Genomic DNA, 16708 nt, shown 5'->3' with positions numbered 1-16708 from the left:
CGGTATTTAGAACATTACTGTGGCAGTCAGATAGAGATTAGAAGACAAGAGGATCCAATCTGTAAGAGAGAAGTAAAAAGACTTGTACAAAGGAAAAAAAATAAGTATAAGGAAAGCCACTTCTTAAATCTCAGAAATTGTAGCCCTCTGTCTAAGTAGAGTAGGCATTAAGCAGAGCTGACAGCTCAGAGGAAAATTGTTTCTGTTCTAGACAGCAACTGCTCCTGGAAACCTGCAGGCCAGCAGAGACTTGAGCTTCATAGATGGCCCCTTGCCAAGATGAGGTCATCAGGAGGTGTGGCTGTGCCACCTGGGACATTAGCCCTCCTCCCCAGATCTGAGCCTGTCTAGTCACCTACCCTTCCCCTCCAGGACCCAGCATAGGCCACTGGGAGCCTCAGTCAACTGTGCTCCCTCAACAGCAGAGTGTGTCATTATCAACTTTTTAATGAGGTCACAGACAGTGACTCTTCATTAAAGGATCGGTTAGTTTGCAAACCCAGGGGAGGAAGACACTAAGGACCGGACCAAAGTCAGTGACAACAGAGCTAAGCCCAAGAGTAGTTATACTGGAGGGAGGAAGAATGAGCTCTTCTTAGCAGAGACTCTTAGGCTTTTACTGTTAGGCCTCTGGGATCCCTTCCAGATACTATGATTCTGGAGAGAGAGAACTCAAGGGACCAGGCCCTGGTGGGAGGAAGTGACAACAGAGCCAAGTGGTCCCAAGCTCATCCCAGCTCTTGGCAGAGAGTCTTGGGGAAAATCAAACATTCTTCAGATTTTCTTGTATGCTTATGTAGATGAAATATTTGGAACTCCTCCTTGTGTAGGATCCCTTAGACATTCCATCCACTCCCAGGTTCTCAAAAACAATCACTACTGTAGAGATGAAGATGCCATTTATGTGTATCTCCCTTGAGGATTGCTGCCAGAGCTTCCTAATTGGCCTCCCTGCCTCTATTCATGCTGCAGATTTACACATATACTCCTCATTCCAATCCATTCTCCTCAGAGTTGTTTCTAAATTAACACATGGCAATCTATTATTATGCTTAAAACCCTTGTGACTCACCTTCATCCTAAGAATAAAACTAATGTTCCTAGTATGTCATACAAGCCCCCTTATAGTTCAGCTCTAAGCTTTCTTTATAACTTCATATCTTACATATCCCAGCCACATGGTTAAATGAATAGTCAATTATTATTGTATTATTTTCTTTCCCTGTATACCATGCATTTTTAGTTAGCATTCTTTATTCCCATCAAAATTTGGAATTGAAAAACTTCAGTTTAAATCCTGTGTTGGCTATTTACCATCTATACAAGTTCACACAAATTACTTTAAATTTCTATCCTTCTATATTCTCATCCTTGGTGCAATAACTCTTCATGAGGTCAACATAAGAATAAGATAAGGATAAAGAAACCTACGGTCCAAGAGCATTAAAAATCCTGTTTGTCCTATGGCAACAGAGGTACAATGTGAACGAATCACATCAGTTAGTTAGTGTTAGCAACTAGTACCACTTGTAGAACTATATGATTCTATTCTTTAGCATTTTTTCCAATTTAGAGTGGATCTTTTCTGCAGAATCCTCAATAGGTATTTGCTACTATTTGTCATATAAGTAAATTATTAAGTCCCCTCCTTTTCCCAGGGAGCAGTGTGAAGAAAGGAACTAACATGTAATTACTGCCAAATATGAGCTACCTATTTGTTAGTAAAGTATTCTTCATAGTTATTAGTAAGGGATAGAGAACAGGCAAAGTAACAACTAATAAGTGTCAGAAATTAGGTTTGAGTTTAGGTCTCTCTGGTTTCAGTATCATTATCTTTTCAATATAGCATATTACTTCTCTAGATTGTAATGATAGAAGCTAGAAAGAAACTAGGAGAAAACAAAAATAAATGTAACATGAAAGGTCAAAAGACTTCAGGAATGTTCTAAGAGGAAAAAAAAAAACATTGACACCAATAGATAAAAAGGAATGACCTATTATCATATATGATTAACTGTTTCTTTGGTATCATTGAAAGAACTAGAAATGTTACTTTTATTCTTCCTTTTTTTCCAGAACAATGGATTGACCATTCAGCCATGTCCCCAACCCTTTTTATTTTTATTTTTTTATTTTGAGACAGAGTCTTCTTAAGTAGCTTAGGGTCTCACTAAGTTACTGAGGCTGCCTTTGAACTTGTGATCCTCTTGCTTCAGCCTCCTTTTCTGTGGGTAATTGGTATGTGTCACCAAGCCCTGCTAAAAAAAAATTACTTTTACTTTTACATAAAAACTACTTAGAACAGAATAAGTTTTCAACCAAAGGGAGACACTATTTACATCTTTGTTCAACTCCTCTGACTGTAATTTCTGCCTCACCTCATACACCCCACATGAAATTAATTCCTACATATCACTTAAGATTCAACTCTAATATTTTTTCTTTCATGAAACTCTGGATTATCCCTCGAAGCAAATCAGAGTTGACCCTCCTTGATTGTTAAGAATTAAATGAATTGCATTTATATTTTATATGCGTAAAAGACACAGTAAGGAGAGTTTATCATTCATATTTGTATGTCTGAGAACCAGAGTCCAGGGCCTGGCATACAGTAGTACATAATAAGTGATTAAATGAGTGCATAGTTCCCAAAATGTTTCTCTAGCTCTGACCTCCCATTGAAATGTGAGTTGTTCCAACTTTCCAATTGTCAAATATGTTTTTTTCTTAGGTATCAAGGTATATGTCAAGCAACAGGAAGCTCTCAAACAAACTTTTATCATAATCTTCAAATCTTGAAAAAAATATTGTTGTTGTGGTACTTATTCCCTTTTTTGACCCACTTTTCATTATCATATCCTGAATATTTAAACTAAGAATCCTGAGAATACAACAATAACAAGGTGCTGTCCTCTAGGAGTTCCTAGATCCCTGATTAAGTCAGACAAGAAGATTAGCAGCTATAGAACAAGAGAGCAGGGTGCAAAGTGTTTTACTGTGTTAGGTATCTATATGGTGTTTTAGTGAGCCTTTTCACTGCTGTGACTCAAAGACCTGAAAAAGAACAATTAGAGGAGGTTCATGGTTTCAGAGGTCTCAGTCCATAGATGGCTGGATCCATTGCTCTGGGCCAGAGGTTAGGGAGAACATCATAGCATAAGAGTGGCAGAGAAAAGCAGATCTCCACCAAGAAGCAAAGAGGAAGGGAGAGATAGCAAAAGCAAGAGAGAGACACTTCTCTCACCACAGACAAAATGTTATCCCCAAAGACACACACACCCCCAATGACCCAGCTCCTCCAGCCATACCCTACCTGCCAATGCTTACTATCCAGTTAATCCCTATCAGGTGATTAATGCACTGATCAGATAAAGCTCTCATAACCCAATAATTTCATCTCTAAACTTTCTTGCATTGTCTCATACATGAGCTTTTGGGGAACACCTAATATCTAAATCATAACAATTGACTGGGAAGTACACTGTAGAAATATTCAACCAGCCTTCTACTCCTGTTGATTCTTCCTTGGCAAAACTCTTCTTAACTCGAACTTGATTCAATTCCCATTTTCTTTTTTTTTTAAATTTGTTCTTTTTAGTTACACATGACAGTAGAGTATAAGTTGACGTATTTATACAAACATGGAGCACATCTTATTCTAACTAGGATCCCAGTCTTGTGGTTGTACATGATATAGAGATTCACTGTGGTGTATTTATATATGTACATAGGAAAGATAAGTCAGACTCAACCCACTGCCTTTCCTAATTCCTTTCCTTCCCCTTCCCTTCATTACCCTTTTTTTAATATACTGAACTTCTATTCTTCCTATCCACCCCCTTGTAGTTTGTTAGCACCCACATATCAGAGAGAACATTTGACCTTTGGTTTTTGGGGATTGCCTCATAGTCTCCAGATCCATATATTTTCTGGCAAATATCGCAAAGTCATTCTTTTATGTCTGAGTAACATTCTATTGTATATACCACATTTTCATTGCCACTACCATTATCCTAGGTAGGCTCTTACCTCTACAGTATTATTATAAGAGCCTTCTCACGGTTTTCATGCTTTTTTGCTCATTTCCCAATCCTTTACACATACTGGTAGGTATTATTTTTACAGTGATGAACAAAACCAAGCCCCTGCCCTCAAGATGTTACAATCTAATGAGAAGAGAAATGTCAACAATGAATTGCACAAACATATATACAATTACAAATACCTATAATTGTTATGAAGGAAAAGATGTAGTGTTCTGAGAAACAAAAGGAGGGGGTCCTAATATACATTCAGAATCAGAGAAGACCTCATTGAAGAAGTGGAATTCAAAGTAGTATCAGAGGATTATATAGAAGGTAACCATGTTAAAAAATAAAAATACTCAAAGTAAATGGATTCTACTGTCATTTATAGCTAAAACTAACCAATTAAAAAGAATTTATACATACAAAAATTCTAAGGCAGTATTGCAGAAAAGGTGTTGGTGCAATAAGAGTAGTGGTGATGGTCATGATATAGTGTACTGGAATGTCCCTTCCTCTCCTTGATGCAACTTCAGGTCCCAGTTCAAATAGCATTATGATGAAACCTGATTATATATAACATTCACCAGGGCTCAGCATATTTTCTATATTTTGTTTCCTTCTCACAGTAGGTTTTGGGCATTTGACAGCTGAGGAAATGAGACAAGGAATAATTTCCCCTCAGACTACAAGTTTAGGAATCAGTGGAGAAGAACTAGAATCTAGTTTAGTTTTGTTTATAATATCTGTCTTTTTAATAAAAAGATGAATACTTATATATGATAAAAATTCAAAGACTCCTTCCTTCTGGAGGCAGAGGTTAATTCTTCTTTCTTGCATGTAGGTTGGGCCAAAAAAACTCATTTCTAAAGTATAGAGTATGAAAAGGGGAAAAGGATTAACTTTACAATAGAGAAATCTGAGAGATATCACCTTAATCAAGGATTAAGGTTAATATGACTAGTGACATGTGGTGTTGGTGCAATACACAACTTAGCATGACATGATGAGATGGGACCTCACATTCACAAAATTACTACCCCTTTATCCCTTAACACCAAACAACAGCAAAAAAAAAAAAAAAAAAAAACCAACAACAACAAAAAAACTACAATCTAATCACTAAAAACCTACAGACTGTTTTGAGAGACATTCTATGAAATACCCGGTAGCACTCAGGTCAAAAAATTAACAGAATTCTAAGTAAATTTTACAGATTGGAGAAAGGTAAGAATATGTGATAACTGAATGCACTGTACTTTCCTGGATACAATCTTGGAAAAGAAAAGCCCTTCGTGGGAAAATTGTTCCAATTCAAATAATTACCTACACTCCAGTTAATGCACCAAAGAGAAATTCTCTGTTATTTTATGATTCTCCTACAAACCTAAAATTACTTCAAAATTAAAAATTTTTGTTCAAGACTTTAATAATGTTCAAGACTTTAATACTGTTCAAGACTTTTATACTGATACAAGGATACACAATCAAAAGTAGATTGTCCTCTCAGAGGTAATAACTATTGCTCAGAGGTAATAACTATTATCAATTTCTTATAAAGCTTGCCAGAAATTTTCTAATAATAAATTTTATTTATATATTCATGATTTTCTTTTTATAAAATATATGTCATTTTGTTAACATTCTTCACCTTGATTTTTTAAAAATAAATTTTAAAAAATTTAGAGCACTATTTTTATAGAAAAGTTGCAATGATAGTACATATAATACCCATATACCCCACATTCTGTCCTCCCTATTATTAACACTTTATTGAATATGGTACATTTGTCACAATTAATGAACAAACATTGATATATGATTATTAACTAAAACCCATTCTTTATTCAGGTTTCCTTAGTTTTACCAGATGTTGTGCTCTGGGATGACATCCAGGCTACCACCCTACGCGCAGACTTCATGTCTCTGCTGGGCTGCACTTGGTCATGCCAGTTTCTCAGACTTTTCTTGTTTTTCATGACCTTGACAGTTTTGAGGAATACTGGCCAGATATTTTAAATAATATCTCATATTTGGGATTTATATAAGGTTTTGCTTATGATTGGACTGGGATTGTGGTTTGGGGAAAATGATTATAGGAGTGAAATGTCATTTTCATCGAATCTTATCAAGGTCACATTATATCAACATGTTTTAGCACTGGCTATGACCTAACTTTGATCACCTGGATGAAGTCATGATTGTCAAGTTACTCTGTGTTATGGTTTGGATGTGAAGTGTCCCCCAAAAGCTCACATGTGAGACAATGCAAGAAGATTCAGAGAAGAAACTTTGGGGTTACAAGAGCCTTAACCCAATCAGTAAATTAATCACCTGATGGGATTAATTGAGTGGTAACTGAAGGCAGATGGGATATGGCTGGAGGAGATAGGGCATTGAGGGTGTGGCTTGGGGACATATATTTGTATCTGGCAAGTGGAAATCTCTCTCTCTGCTTCTTGGTCACCATGTCAGCTGCTTCCCTCTGCCACACTCTTCCACTATGATGTTCATCCTCACCTTGTTCTGGTAGGGTCCTTTTAGTCACAGCAGCAAAAAAAAAAAGTTGACTAAAACACTCTAACATGAAATTATTCTCCCCTGCTCCTTCCCATATTTTACTCTTTGGAAAGAAATTAATTACCATGCTGAGCCCACACTCAAAGGGTGGGGAGTTATCCTCCAACTGCCTGTGAGTAGAGCAATCTACATAAATTATTTGGAATTCCCTCAGGAGATTTGTTGATTACATTTTTGTCTTTGTTCAATCATATATGTTCATCAATATGCATTCAAATGGTATTCATTTTATATTTTGGATTACAATCCAATCCTACTTAATTTGTTGGCAAAATTCAGGTTTAGCTACTGAGAGCTTTTCCATTTGCTTTCAGTCTCTCTTTTACATAATCTAATAATGAACTTTTTTTCTGTTTTGTTGTTGTTGTTATTGTTTTTCTTTGTTTTTAGCATTTGCTTTCTGCACTATAAAAAGCTTCATGCTCATTTCATATATTTCCTACTCCAGTCCTAGAATTAGTCATTTTCCAAAGAGTACTAATTCCATTTTGGAAATTAATATTAGAAAGACAAGTCTTGATCCTAGATGTTCTTAATTTTTAGCATGAATATTAATATACATTAATAGTTATATAGCATTTCATTGTATATCATGAAAACTTCACAATTTTTAATTGTCCCCTATTGATGAAATTAAGGTATTTTCTACAATGTTTGGCAATTTAAATGGTGCTACAATTTAAAAACCAATTATAATTTTTAAAGCCTGAATTAAATAATTTAATACTATTTTATTTCTATCTTGTACTGTTCAATAGCTATTTAAAAGTCCAATAACCTCAAGTCACCTGAACAACTAAGAATCAAGAATTTTTTTTTTTTTACATTTTCCTTGGCAATGCTCAGCAAAGGAACAAATAACTAAAAATAATAATTCCAATGGTAAAGTCTATGTATTTGAGAATGTTTTTATTTACAGTTATCTTTCTCCCCTACTGAAGCCAGAATTAGACAGTCAGTATAGTTAGGTAAATTGAGTCAGGTTGATCAAGGAGGCCAACTTTGAGTGAGTTGAGGAAGTTAGAGACTGTCCCCTGAAGAATTGAAATGTTAATTCCTTCAGAGCCTTTCCTCCACCTTTATCAAGAACTTCCCTAGGGCTGGGGATGTGGCTCAAGTGGTAGCGCACTCGCCTGGCATGCGGCCCGGGTTCGATCCTCAGCACCACATACAAACAAAGATGTTGTGTCTGCCAAAAACTGAAAAATAAATATTGAAATTCTCTCTCCCTCTCTCTTTAAAAAAAAAAAAAAAGAACTTGCCTAACCTGTTCCAGGAATTGCTCCTCCCTACAGGGAGCCATAATGTTGTTAGTTAATGTGTCCTTGGCTTCTCTATCTTGCTCTTCCCCTTTAGCCCACTCGGTTTCCAACCTTTTGGCCATCTCACAGAGCATTCCTGGGCCTAGTCACGTTCACAGGAAGGAGGAAAATAAGAGGAAGAGGGCAGGAGAACAAAGGGGACCTAGGACATACAAAAAGGGCAGAACATCTCACTTCTTGGGATCCAAGAAACCTCCCTGAGAAGTCCACTCACCCCTTTTTAAATAAACCCTGCTTTAATAATGCTTGCCTCTGAGTGCTTCTCTAATATTCAGACTTCAACATGTGAGAAAGCAGGACTTGTCTCAGATAACCGGCTGTATCACAACTACATTTAATAAGAGCCCCTTGGTCGTAGGCTCTTGACCTGACTACTCTGTTAAAATATAAGCTTTATGAAGGCAGGGACAATATCTATTTGCTTCTTTGTTAGTTTGTTTCCTTTACTTACACAATCTAATGCCTAGAATTGGGTGTGTGGAGACTCTCTGCTGAAGTTAAGTTTCCCTCTTGGGAGAACATCACAAAATTCCTTACCCCTCCCCCTCCTCTCTGAAGGGCACCAAATTCGAAGGTTTTTTCAACCAATCCCCATAGGATACAGTGTCTTCTCACTGTTCCTGAGTCACCCTGCCAATCAGAACCTGCCATGTCCCCTACTCAACCCTTCTTAAGCAGAAGCTTGTAAGCAGATGCTCTCTGCCTCTGCCGTCTTCCTCTTCTTTCTCTCCTCTCTTTCTCTTTCTCTCTGCCCTCCTCCTCTCCTCTCTCTGTTCTCTGCCTCTCCTTCCACTTTAGGCAGCCCACCAATAAATCTCTTGGTTGAATCTCCATCTTGGGTGAGTCACTCGCCTTTCACAGAAGAACACTGATATCTAGAAGACACTCAATGAATGTTTATTGAGTGAATGAATAATTAGTATCTGTGTGATAGGTTTTATAAATACAAGTTATTTAATTTCATCATAATATCAACCCTATAAAATAAGTATTTTTATCTTTAACTAGGCAATATGGAAACTTGAAGCCCCAAGATTTAATCACCTTGCTGAGTACCAAAGCCAGAGTGTTCCAGAGTTGGTATTAAATTTAGGTTACTCTGATTTCAAACTGCTGCATTTTCTCTACACAAAACTACTTCCCTTTACCTAGAGTTTAGTTTGCCTTTCTTGAATTTTTCCTAGTTGGCTCTAAAATTCATCATGTTCTCAAAGGACAATAGATTAAAAAAAGGTCAGGTCCCCATGGGGAAGGGAAGGAAGAGGCGCTCTGGTGAGCCTGATAACACCTAGGGAAAATACAAATTCCAGCCATTCCACTAGCCTCAAAGACAAAAGAGGCACAGCTGGGAATAGTTTTCCTAAAGTCAGGACTGGGAGCAAGGCCAGCCCACAGTGTGCTCACTCACATCTGACACAGAAGGCTGCAGTGGACTGGCTGTGGCTACAGCCTTTAATGTCTCAGTGAGGACAAGAAGTAAGATTTGCTTGTTTCCTCCTCTGGATTTTCTAGAAGAAACAGTTATAGAGCTCTTAGATGAATGTCAGGCAAAGCCCATGAAGGAAGATGTCCCTATTGGATACAGGTAAGTCTCTTTATAAAAGGCCAAAACAAGCAGTGACCCATCTAGAGGTTCATTTGTTCAACAGGGCAAGGTTTGGGCAGGTTTGGGTGGGACACCTAATTCTATTCCTATGTCCACACTGGAAAGATCTCATCAGTTCCTTTCTTTCTTGGACCTCAGTTTCCCCTTTCTACGTCATAAGATAGGACCTGAGGCCACAAGAAAATTGATATTACCCAGGTTTTTTTTCCAGTTCTCTCATATCTTTTTCTGGGTCAGGAAGTGTCCAGGCCCTGCAGCCTCAATAGGACATTCACTTCCTCCAGATCTCCATTTTCCACTGATTAACTTGGGGAAGATTTGCCTTGGTGGAACATTCATGAGGAAGAGGATATTAGGACATGCCACTTCTTTAGGGAAATTCTATGGGTATAGAAGTCTTAGAAGAATGGGCTCCTATTCCTGGGACAGTCAGAGAAATGATTAGCAATGGATGCTCCCAGGGAAGTTCTGGACGGCCTGGCAAGGAGGCTGTGGGCCAGCTGTGGAATAGTGGCTTCTGTAATATCTCCCACAACACAGACAGGGTGCAGCTCTTTTCCCCCAGTAGTTTCCAGGAGTCCAAAGAGAAACCTAGCCATCCCTTTTATCTCTGCTCCTCTCTCCTTCCCAAATCCTCTTCACTAGCACCATACACAACATCTGTCATGAAATGGGGCTTCTTCTAGTGAAAGTAGAGTTCTGACAAAGGAAGGGCAGACACTGAGAAAATAAGAACTCTAGTGAGGAAAGAAAACTCCATTAAGAATGAACTTTGTCGAATTCATATGTTTATTCATCTAATTAGTTGTCCCAAAACACATATAAATAGATTAGTCTAGACAGACACTGGGCTACTTCACATAAAAGAGATAACAAAGACAATTAATATTCTAATGCGGTCTACAGATGGAAGCAAATATTATAATACCTGAATAATTAAAATATCTTAAAGGATATAGGAAAATAGAGAAGAAGACTAATCTTATCTGGAAGCATCACATGATAGAGCTAAGTTTTGAGTCAGGTAGGGTGTGGGAAGGCAGAAGTGATGTCACATGGAAAGGCATAGAAACAGAACTGAATTGGTATGTTCAATAAAGAGTAAGAAACTCAACATTATGGTAGAGAAAGGAGATATGATATGGACTCAAAGTGACACTTGAGACATAACTTATGATCATTTGAAACCCAATTTTCAAAACTATTGAAAATTTTCTTAACTGTGAAGTTCCATATTGACTCTAAATTTCAGTTTATTCATTTTTAATACAGGGAGGGTATTATGTATGTATGTATATATATACAATGGCACTTAAATCATAGAATTGCAAGAAGGAAATGAGGCAATAAATGTAAAGCACAAAGCATAAATCTATTACATAGTAAATCCTGCCAGCCTTATTTGATATGATCATCATTTTCATGTGAATGTTTTTATTGCTAACATATAACAAATACAGCTTATTCTAGACAATGGAGAAATCCAGAAAAAAAATAAGAAAATAAATCCCCTCTTTTTACCATTTGAATTAAATCACTTTTAATTTTTGCATATATCCTTTCAGTCTTTCTATATAGCATCTATTTTAAACATTGAAAATGTATCACAGTGAGCAGTGTTATGTTTTGTTTTTCATTAAGTATTATATGGCAGTTACTATGCAACAACATTAAATATTTATCAAATATTAATGATGTGGGAGCATTTTGTTGAATACTTGCTTCATAATTGAACCATGCATTGATCTGTATTGATTATTATTTTCACTTTATCACTGTAATAGTCAGCATGGAAACTTACACAAAAAATCATTGCCTGTACCTCCTTTATTCGAAGGGGTTCTTTCAGAAAATGTAGGGATTTTAAATTATCTTCATATGTTGTGAGAAACTGATTTTCAAAGAAGTTATACTCATTTACACAGCCTTAATCTAAATAAGATATTTTCTACTACACCATCCCTTATGTGCAGTGAATATTATCTTTTTAAATATTTCAAATTTGATAAAGATATTTAATCTCTATGTTTAATTAATTTTATTGTTATCAGTAGCAAAATAATTTTCACATGCTTACTAGCTATTAGATTTCTTTGGGAATTAAATTGTTATATCCTCTGGCTGTTTTTCTTTTGGGTAGATTATATCTATTTAAAAATGATATCAATGGTTTATATATGAATTAGAAAAATCACATTTTATTATTTGTTTCCACAACTACAAATGTTTTCTGAAATTTGTCATTTATTTTTCCCTTTTGTTTGTAGGTTATTTTGTGTTTTCAGTATTTTATTTTTAAAAATATACAAGTATTTTTCTCCTAAATAAAAACCAATGTATTTCCACTGTGCATAATGCAAATAATATAAAATACAAAGAAAAAAAATAAAACACTTGTAATTGCACCACTAAGATGTTAACAAAGGAATAAAACTATAGGCTGTGTGTCTGTGTGTGTATAAAACATGTATGTATGTATACATATACATATATATAAAATATATGTACACATATATGTGTATATAGATATATAAAAATTTTACAACAAATATTTACATTAGCCATACTATTTTGTAGCATATTTTATCAATTTAGCCAAACATACAAGATCTTTTCTCATAGCATTTAATATTCTTCCACAGCATACTTTTACATTAATGTACAGTGCTAGATGTAGTGGTGCATGCCTGTAATCTCAGCAATTTGGGAGTCTGAGTCAGGATGATCATAAGTTCAAGGCCAGCCTGAGAACTTAGGGAGGCTCTAAGCAACTTAGAAAAACACTGTCTCAAAATTAAAAACAAAAAAAAAGGTTTGGGGATGTGACTCATGGGTTAAGCACCTCTGGGTTCATTCCCGGGTACTGAAAAGAAAAAAAAAAAAAATTTGTATGTTATTTCATAGTACTGATATAACACAATTTATTTAACCAATCTGCTACATGTTTATGTTGTCCTTTATTATATATTCACTTCAATTACTTTCTTACTAATAAACGGAGAGGAGCATTCTGGTAGCTAAAATTTGCACATAATCTTAATCTAAAATTATAGATAAGAGGATTGCTAGTTCAAAGAGTCTCTGGCAATATACTGTGAAATCCACCTATTATTTGGAACTAAGTGTTTAAATAGTTATGTTCTTTCACTTTAACTCAAAATATGTATAATCATGTCTTTAAATTTAGAGGAAAAAATAACCTCCTTTTTAAAAATTATGGTTGCTTTCTGACAATTTTAAATTTTTAAAAATACTTTTTAGCCATTTGATTTCGACTTATGAACTGAATGATTATAACTTTACTTAATTTTCTCTTGGGTAATTTATAAGAATCTTTTGATATTAACTTGCAGGTATTATCTCCATTTGTAGTTTACACTTTAATTTCTATTTTAGGTTTTTAATTCTCAAATTTATTTAACTTTTATATAATCAAAGCAATTAATCTTTTTTTTATGGATTCTGCTTTAGAGTAAAAGCTGAGAAAGAACTTTGCAATGCTGAAGCTAACATTAGAAAGTAATTTTAAATATTTAAATAAAATAAATTTTCTTCAAATTCAACTATACATTCACTTATATTAAAATCATTATTCATATTGAATACATTTTGGCATATTAAGATAATATTGGAATATTTATTTTCCTCTCATGTTGCCCTTTAGCTGCTTCTTGAATTCCTTTTATATGTACCCTGCTTTTGGGCTTCACTGTATATAAATTGTCTCCCTAAAGCACAAGAAAAAAGCATAGACATAAAAATTTTTGATAATATGAGGAAGATAATTAAATACCATGAAGTTATATTATAAAATGGCTTAACATCTTTGTATGCATATACTTCTTCTATACTTTCCTTAGTGATTTTGGAAAAATACTAAAATACTTATCAATTTTTAGTAATATTTAATAAACACAAAATGAAACTCAACTGCATATTGTGTTCAATCCAAGACATTCTTCTAACATGAATGCGTACTACATTCCATAAGAACATGTCAGTTTTGGACATGCTTATTCTGTTTTGTGTGATACCAATACAGCAAAACTATTTTTCTAACTAGTTTTTTTTTTTTTCATGAATATAGGAAAACTACTTGTTTAATACGCCTCTTCTGTAACTGGACAATGCATTGAACTTCTCAATATTACTAGCTTTTCATCTTCTTGAAATGATAAAATTATTTTTCCTTCCCAATATTTCTGCTTTATCTAGTTTCCTTGTCTTATTGTGTTTCCCCAATTTCCCAGAGTGTTTTGTAACTCTAAACTCCAATGTGGGTTTAACCAGGGGCTTCAAAAGATCTGAATTTCCACCCCAAAGTGAAGTATTTTTATGTAGGGATTCAATATAGGTATGGATGTGTAGATAGATATAAAGATACATAAAACTTTCAAAGGAGAGAATTTCCATAGTTTTTGTCAGCTTCTTCAAAGATTACATAAGCTGCCCAAACATAAGAACTTCTGTTCTAATGTTTTACTTATAAATATAATGTTGGCTATTATTTCTATATAGATATTCAGGTGGTCTTAAGGAAATTGTCTTAACTGGTTGACGGTAAATTTATTTGATATTTTTTTTGATATTTTTTACTGAGGATAACTTTTTTAATTGAATTTTTGGTGGGATAAATTTTGGTGGGATAAATTCCACTTGAGGATTACTGAATTTTGAACTACATTTTTATCCTTGAAACAAATTCTACCTTAGCATAATGTGTTATTAAAATATAGATTGGATTGAGATAAGTAAATGAATTTTTTTTCAAAATTTTACATCTATATTAATTAGGAAGATTGACCCAAGGAGATTTTTACATGTGTTTTTCAAATTTTGAATTAAAGTATTTGTTATTATCATAATTACAAAATAAACATTGGTCTCTTCATTTAGAAGAAGTTTAAATAACCCTAGGACTATCTGTTTATTGAAAATTGAATATAACTCTCTCAGCTCAGGACAGACTCAGGGTGCAGCTCTTTTCCCCCCAGGTTGGATCTTTTATTTTACCACAAAAATATTCACTTTGTATTTTTATAATTTATTAATGTGAATATGATCCTTAAAGAACTGCAAAAGTTTTCTAGAGTGGTTGTAACCATATACACTTCTAACTGCAATGTATGAATGATCCAGTTGCTCAAATCTTCCCAGCACTTAATGCTGTTACTATTTTGTTTTACCCATTCTAATATATGTATAGTGATATATCATTGTGATATTGATGTGTATATATGCATTTCATTAAAGGGGAATGATGGTGAACCTTTTTCTTTTCTTTCTTTTTTTCTTTTTTTTGGGGGGTGGGGGTGGGGGCTCAGTTGTGAATTATAGGGACTTTTTTTTTATCTTCTTTGGGATATTTAAATCATTTTTCCAGTCTGGTTACTAAGCAGAATTTTTCACTATTTCCAAAATTAAAAGAAAATTCCACTAACATAAAGTCATGTGTTCTAGGAATATTTTATAATTTATTGTTTTTTACTTAGGGAGATTTTCTCAGTTCAACAAGTCAAGTCTTCCCTTAGCTCAGAGATGTTATTTCTTCCCCTGTTACTTCTTCAAATGTTTTCTTGCCCTTTTCTTTGTTCGATTATTTAGGTTTGCCTATTAGGTAGATTTTTCATTTCCTTTATTTTACTTCATAATTTCTCATAATTTTAATCTTTTCATAATTTGCTATAATTTCTCAAACTTGCACCTTAATCTGCTAATTCAGTTTTTTTTAAGTCTTTATCACTGTGACCCACAGCCTTTTAATTCTGTAATCATGATTTTCTCCTTTGGTGCTCTTTTTTGAGCTTAAGATTAATTTTCAGGGCTACTCATTCAGTATTTAACATTTTATGAGATTTATTAAAAGTAAGTAATAGAGACAATTTGATGCTTATCTAGTTTATTCCAGACTCTTTCGGGAAGGATAACAACTGCTATGATGTCTTGGGTTTATCTCTTTAATGTGAAATGTTGTGCCTTCATATCCCACATGACTTCTGTTTATTTAATCTGAAAGACAGAACTAGCTTGTCTTTCAGCATTATAAGAGAGTTTCTAGTTGAGAGTCTCTGCTGCATCAATGATCCTTTTATTATCTTTTAAATCATATTTAGTATTTCTAAAAAAATATTTAGTGTTTCTGACAATGGGAACAAAACTGTAGACATTATGTCTTTCAAAGAAATATTAGATTCAAATGGTTTAGAATTTTGAATATAACCTTGAAATACAAATTAGTCATTGAATATTTAGCCTCTCTTTGTTAAGATTATGTGATGCTTGAAAATAAATTATTATTGAAAATAATAGCAATGATGCACATTTCACCTGCTGTCCTTGACCCCAGGCATACAACTTTTTATCCCTCCTTACTTCCATACTCTACCACATAATTTCACAACAATGCCAGAGTGATCTTTCTTCATGGTATATTTGAAAATATGATTCCACTGTTTTGAATATCTGGGCTAATTTTGTTCTCTAGATAATAAAGTCCAAATTCTTTAGCATGGAATAAAAGCATATTGATGGAAAATATCCAAAACACTAACCAGATCCTTATTTGTTTTTCACTTTGTGTCACTTCTGTTTTCTACTGTTTCTAATAATGTTTTTATTTATTAAACTTTGAGTGTTTCTTATGATAGTTCCCTCACCCTAATTCCTTTTTCATTTATCCCAGACTCTGAACCAATTTCATTTGCCAACTTTATCTCACTATTTCTCTATTAGACTTTTTAAATTTTAGATTACCAAGATAATAAGAGGAGATTCTTGATACTCAACTTAAAATTTGAATCTTAATGTTAATGATGTTGGTCCTCTTGATTTTCTTTCCCTCTGTCTTCACTATGATTTTTCAGAAAATTCCATTTATTTCCCTAGATCTCAAGCATTTAGTCCTCAGATCAAGGTATAAGAATCCAACAAAGCAAAACAGAGTTTAGTAGAAATCAAAAGATATTTGGAATTCAAAATTTGGATGTGGGTTGGATTCAAGATCTGCCATCCAATTGCTGTTTCTTAACTTCTCTGAGATAATGTTTTCATGTAAAGAATAGAGTAATAACAAGAAAAAGATATACATGTAATCTTATGTCAATACATTTTAGCCTTTCACTTACCTCTCAAATTCTACCCGGGCAAGAAAGATTTATTAAGACTAGAAAAATAAT

The sequence above is a fragment of the Marmota flaviventris genome, chromosome 9 (genome assembly GCF_047511675.1).
Source record: "Marmota flaviventris isolate mMarFla1 chromosome 9, mMarFla1.hap1, whole genome shotgun sequence".
NCBI classification, from domain to species: domain Eukaryota; kingdom Metazoa; phylum Chordata; class Mammalia; order Rodentia; family Sciuridae; genus Marmota; species Marmota flaviventris.
This window is presented reverse-complemented; position numbering follows the sequence as displayed.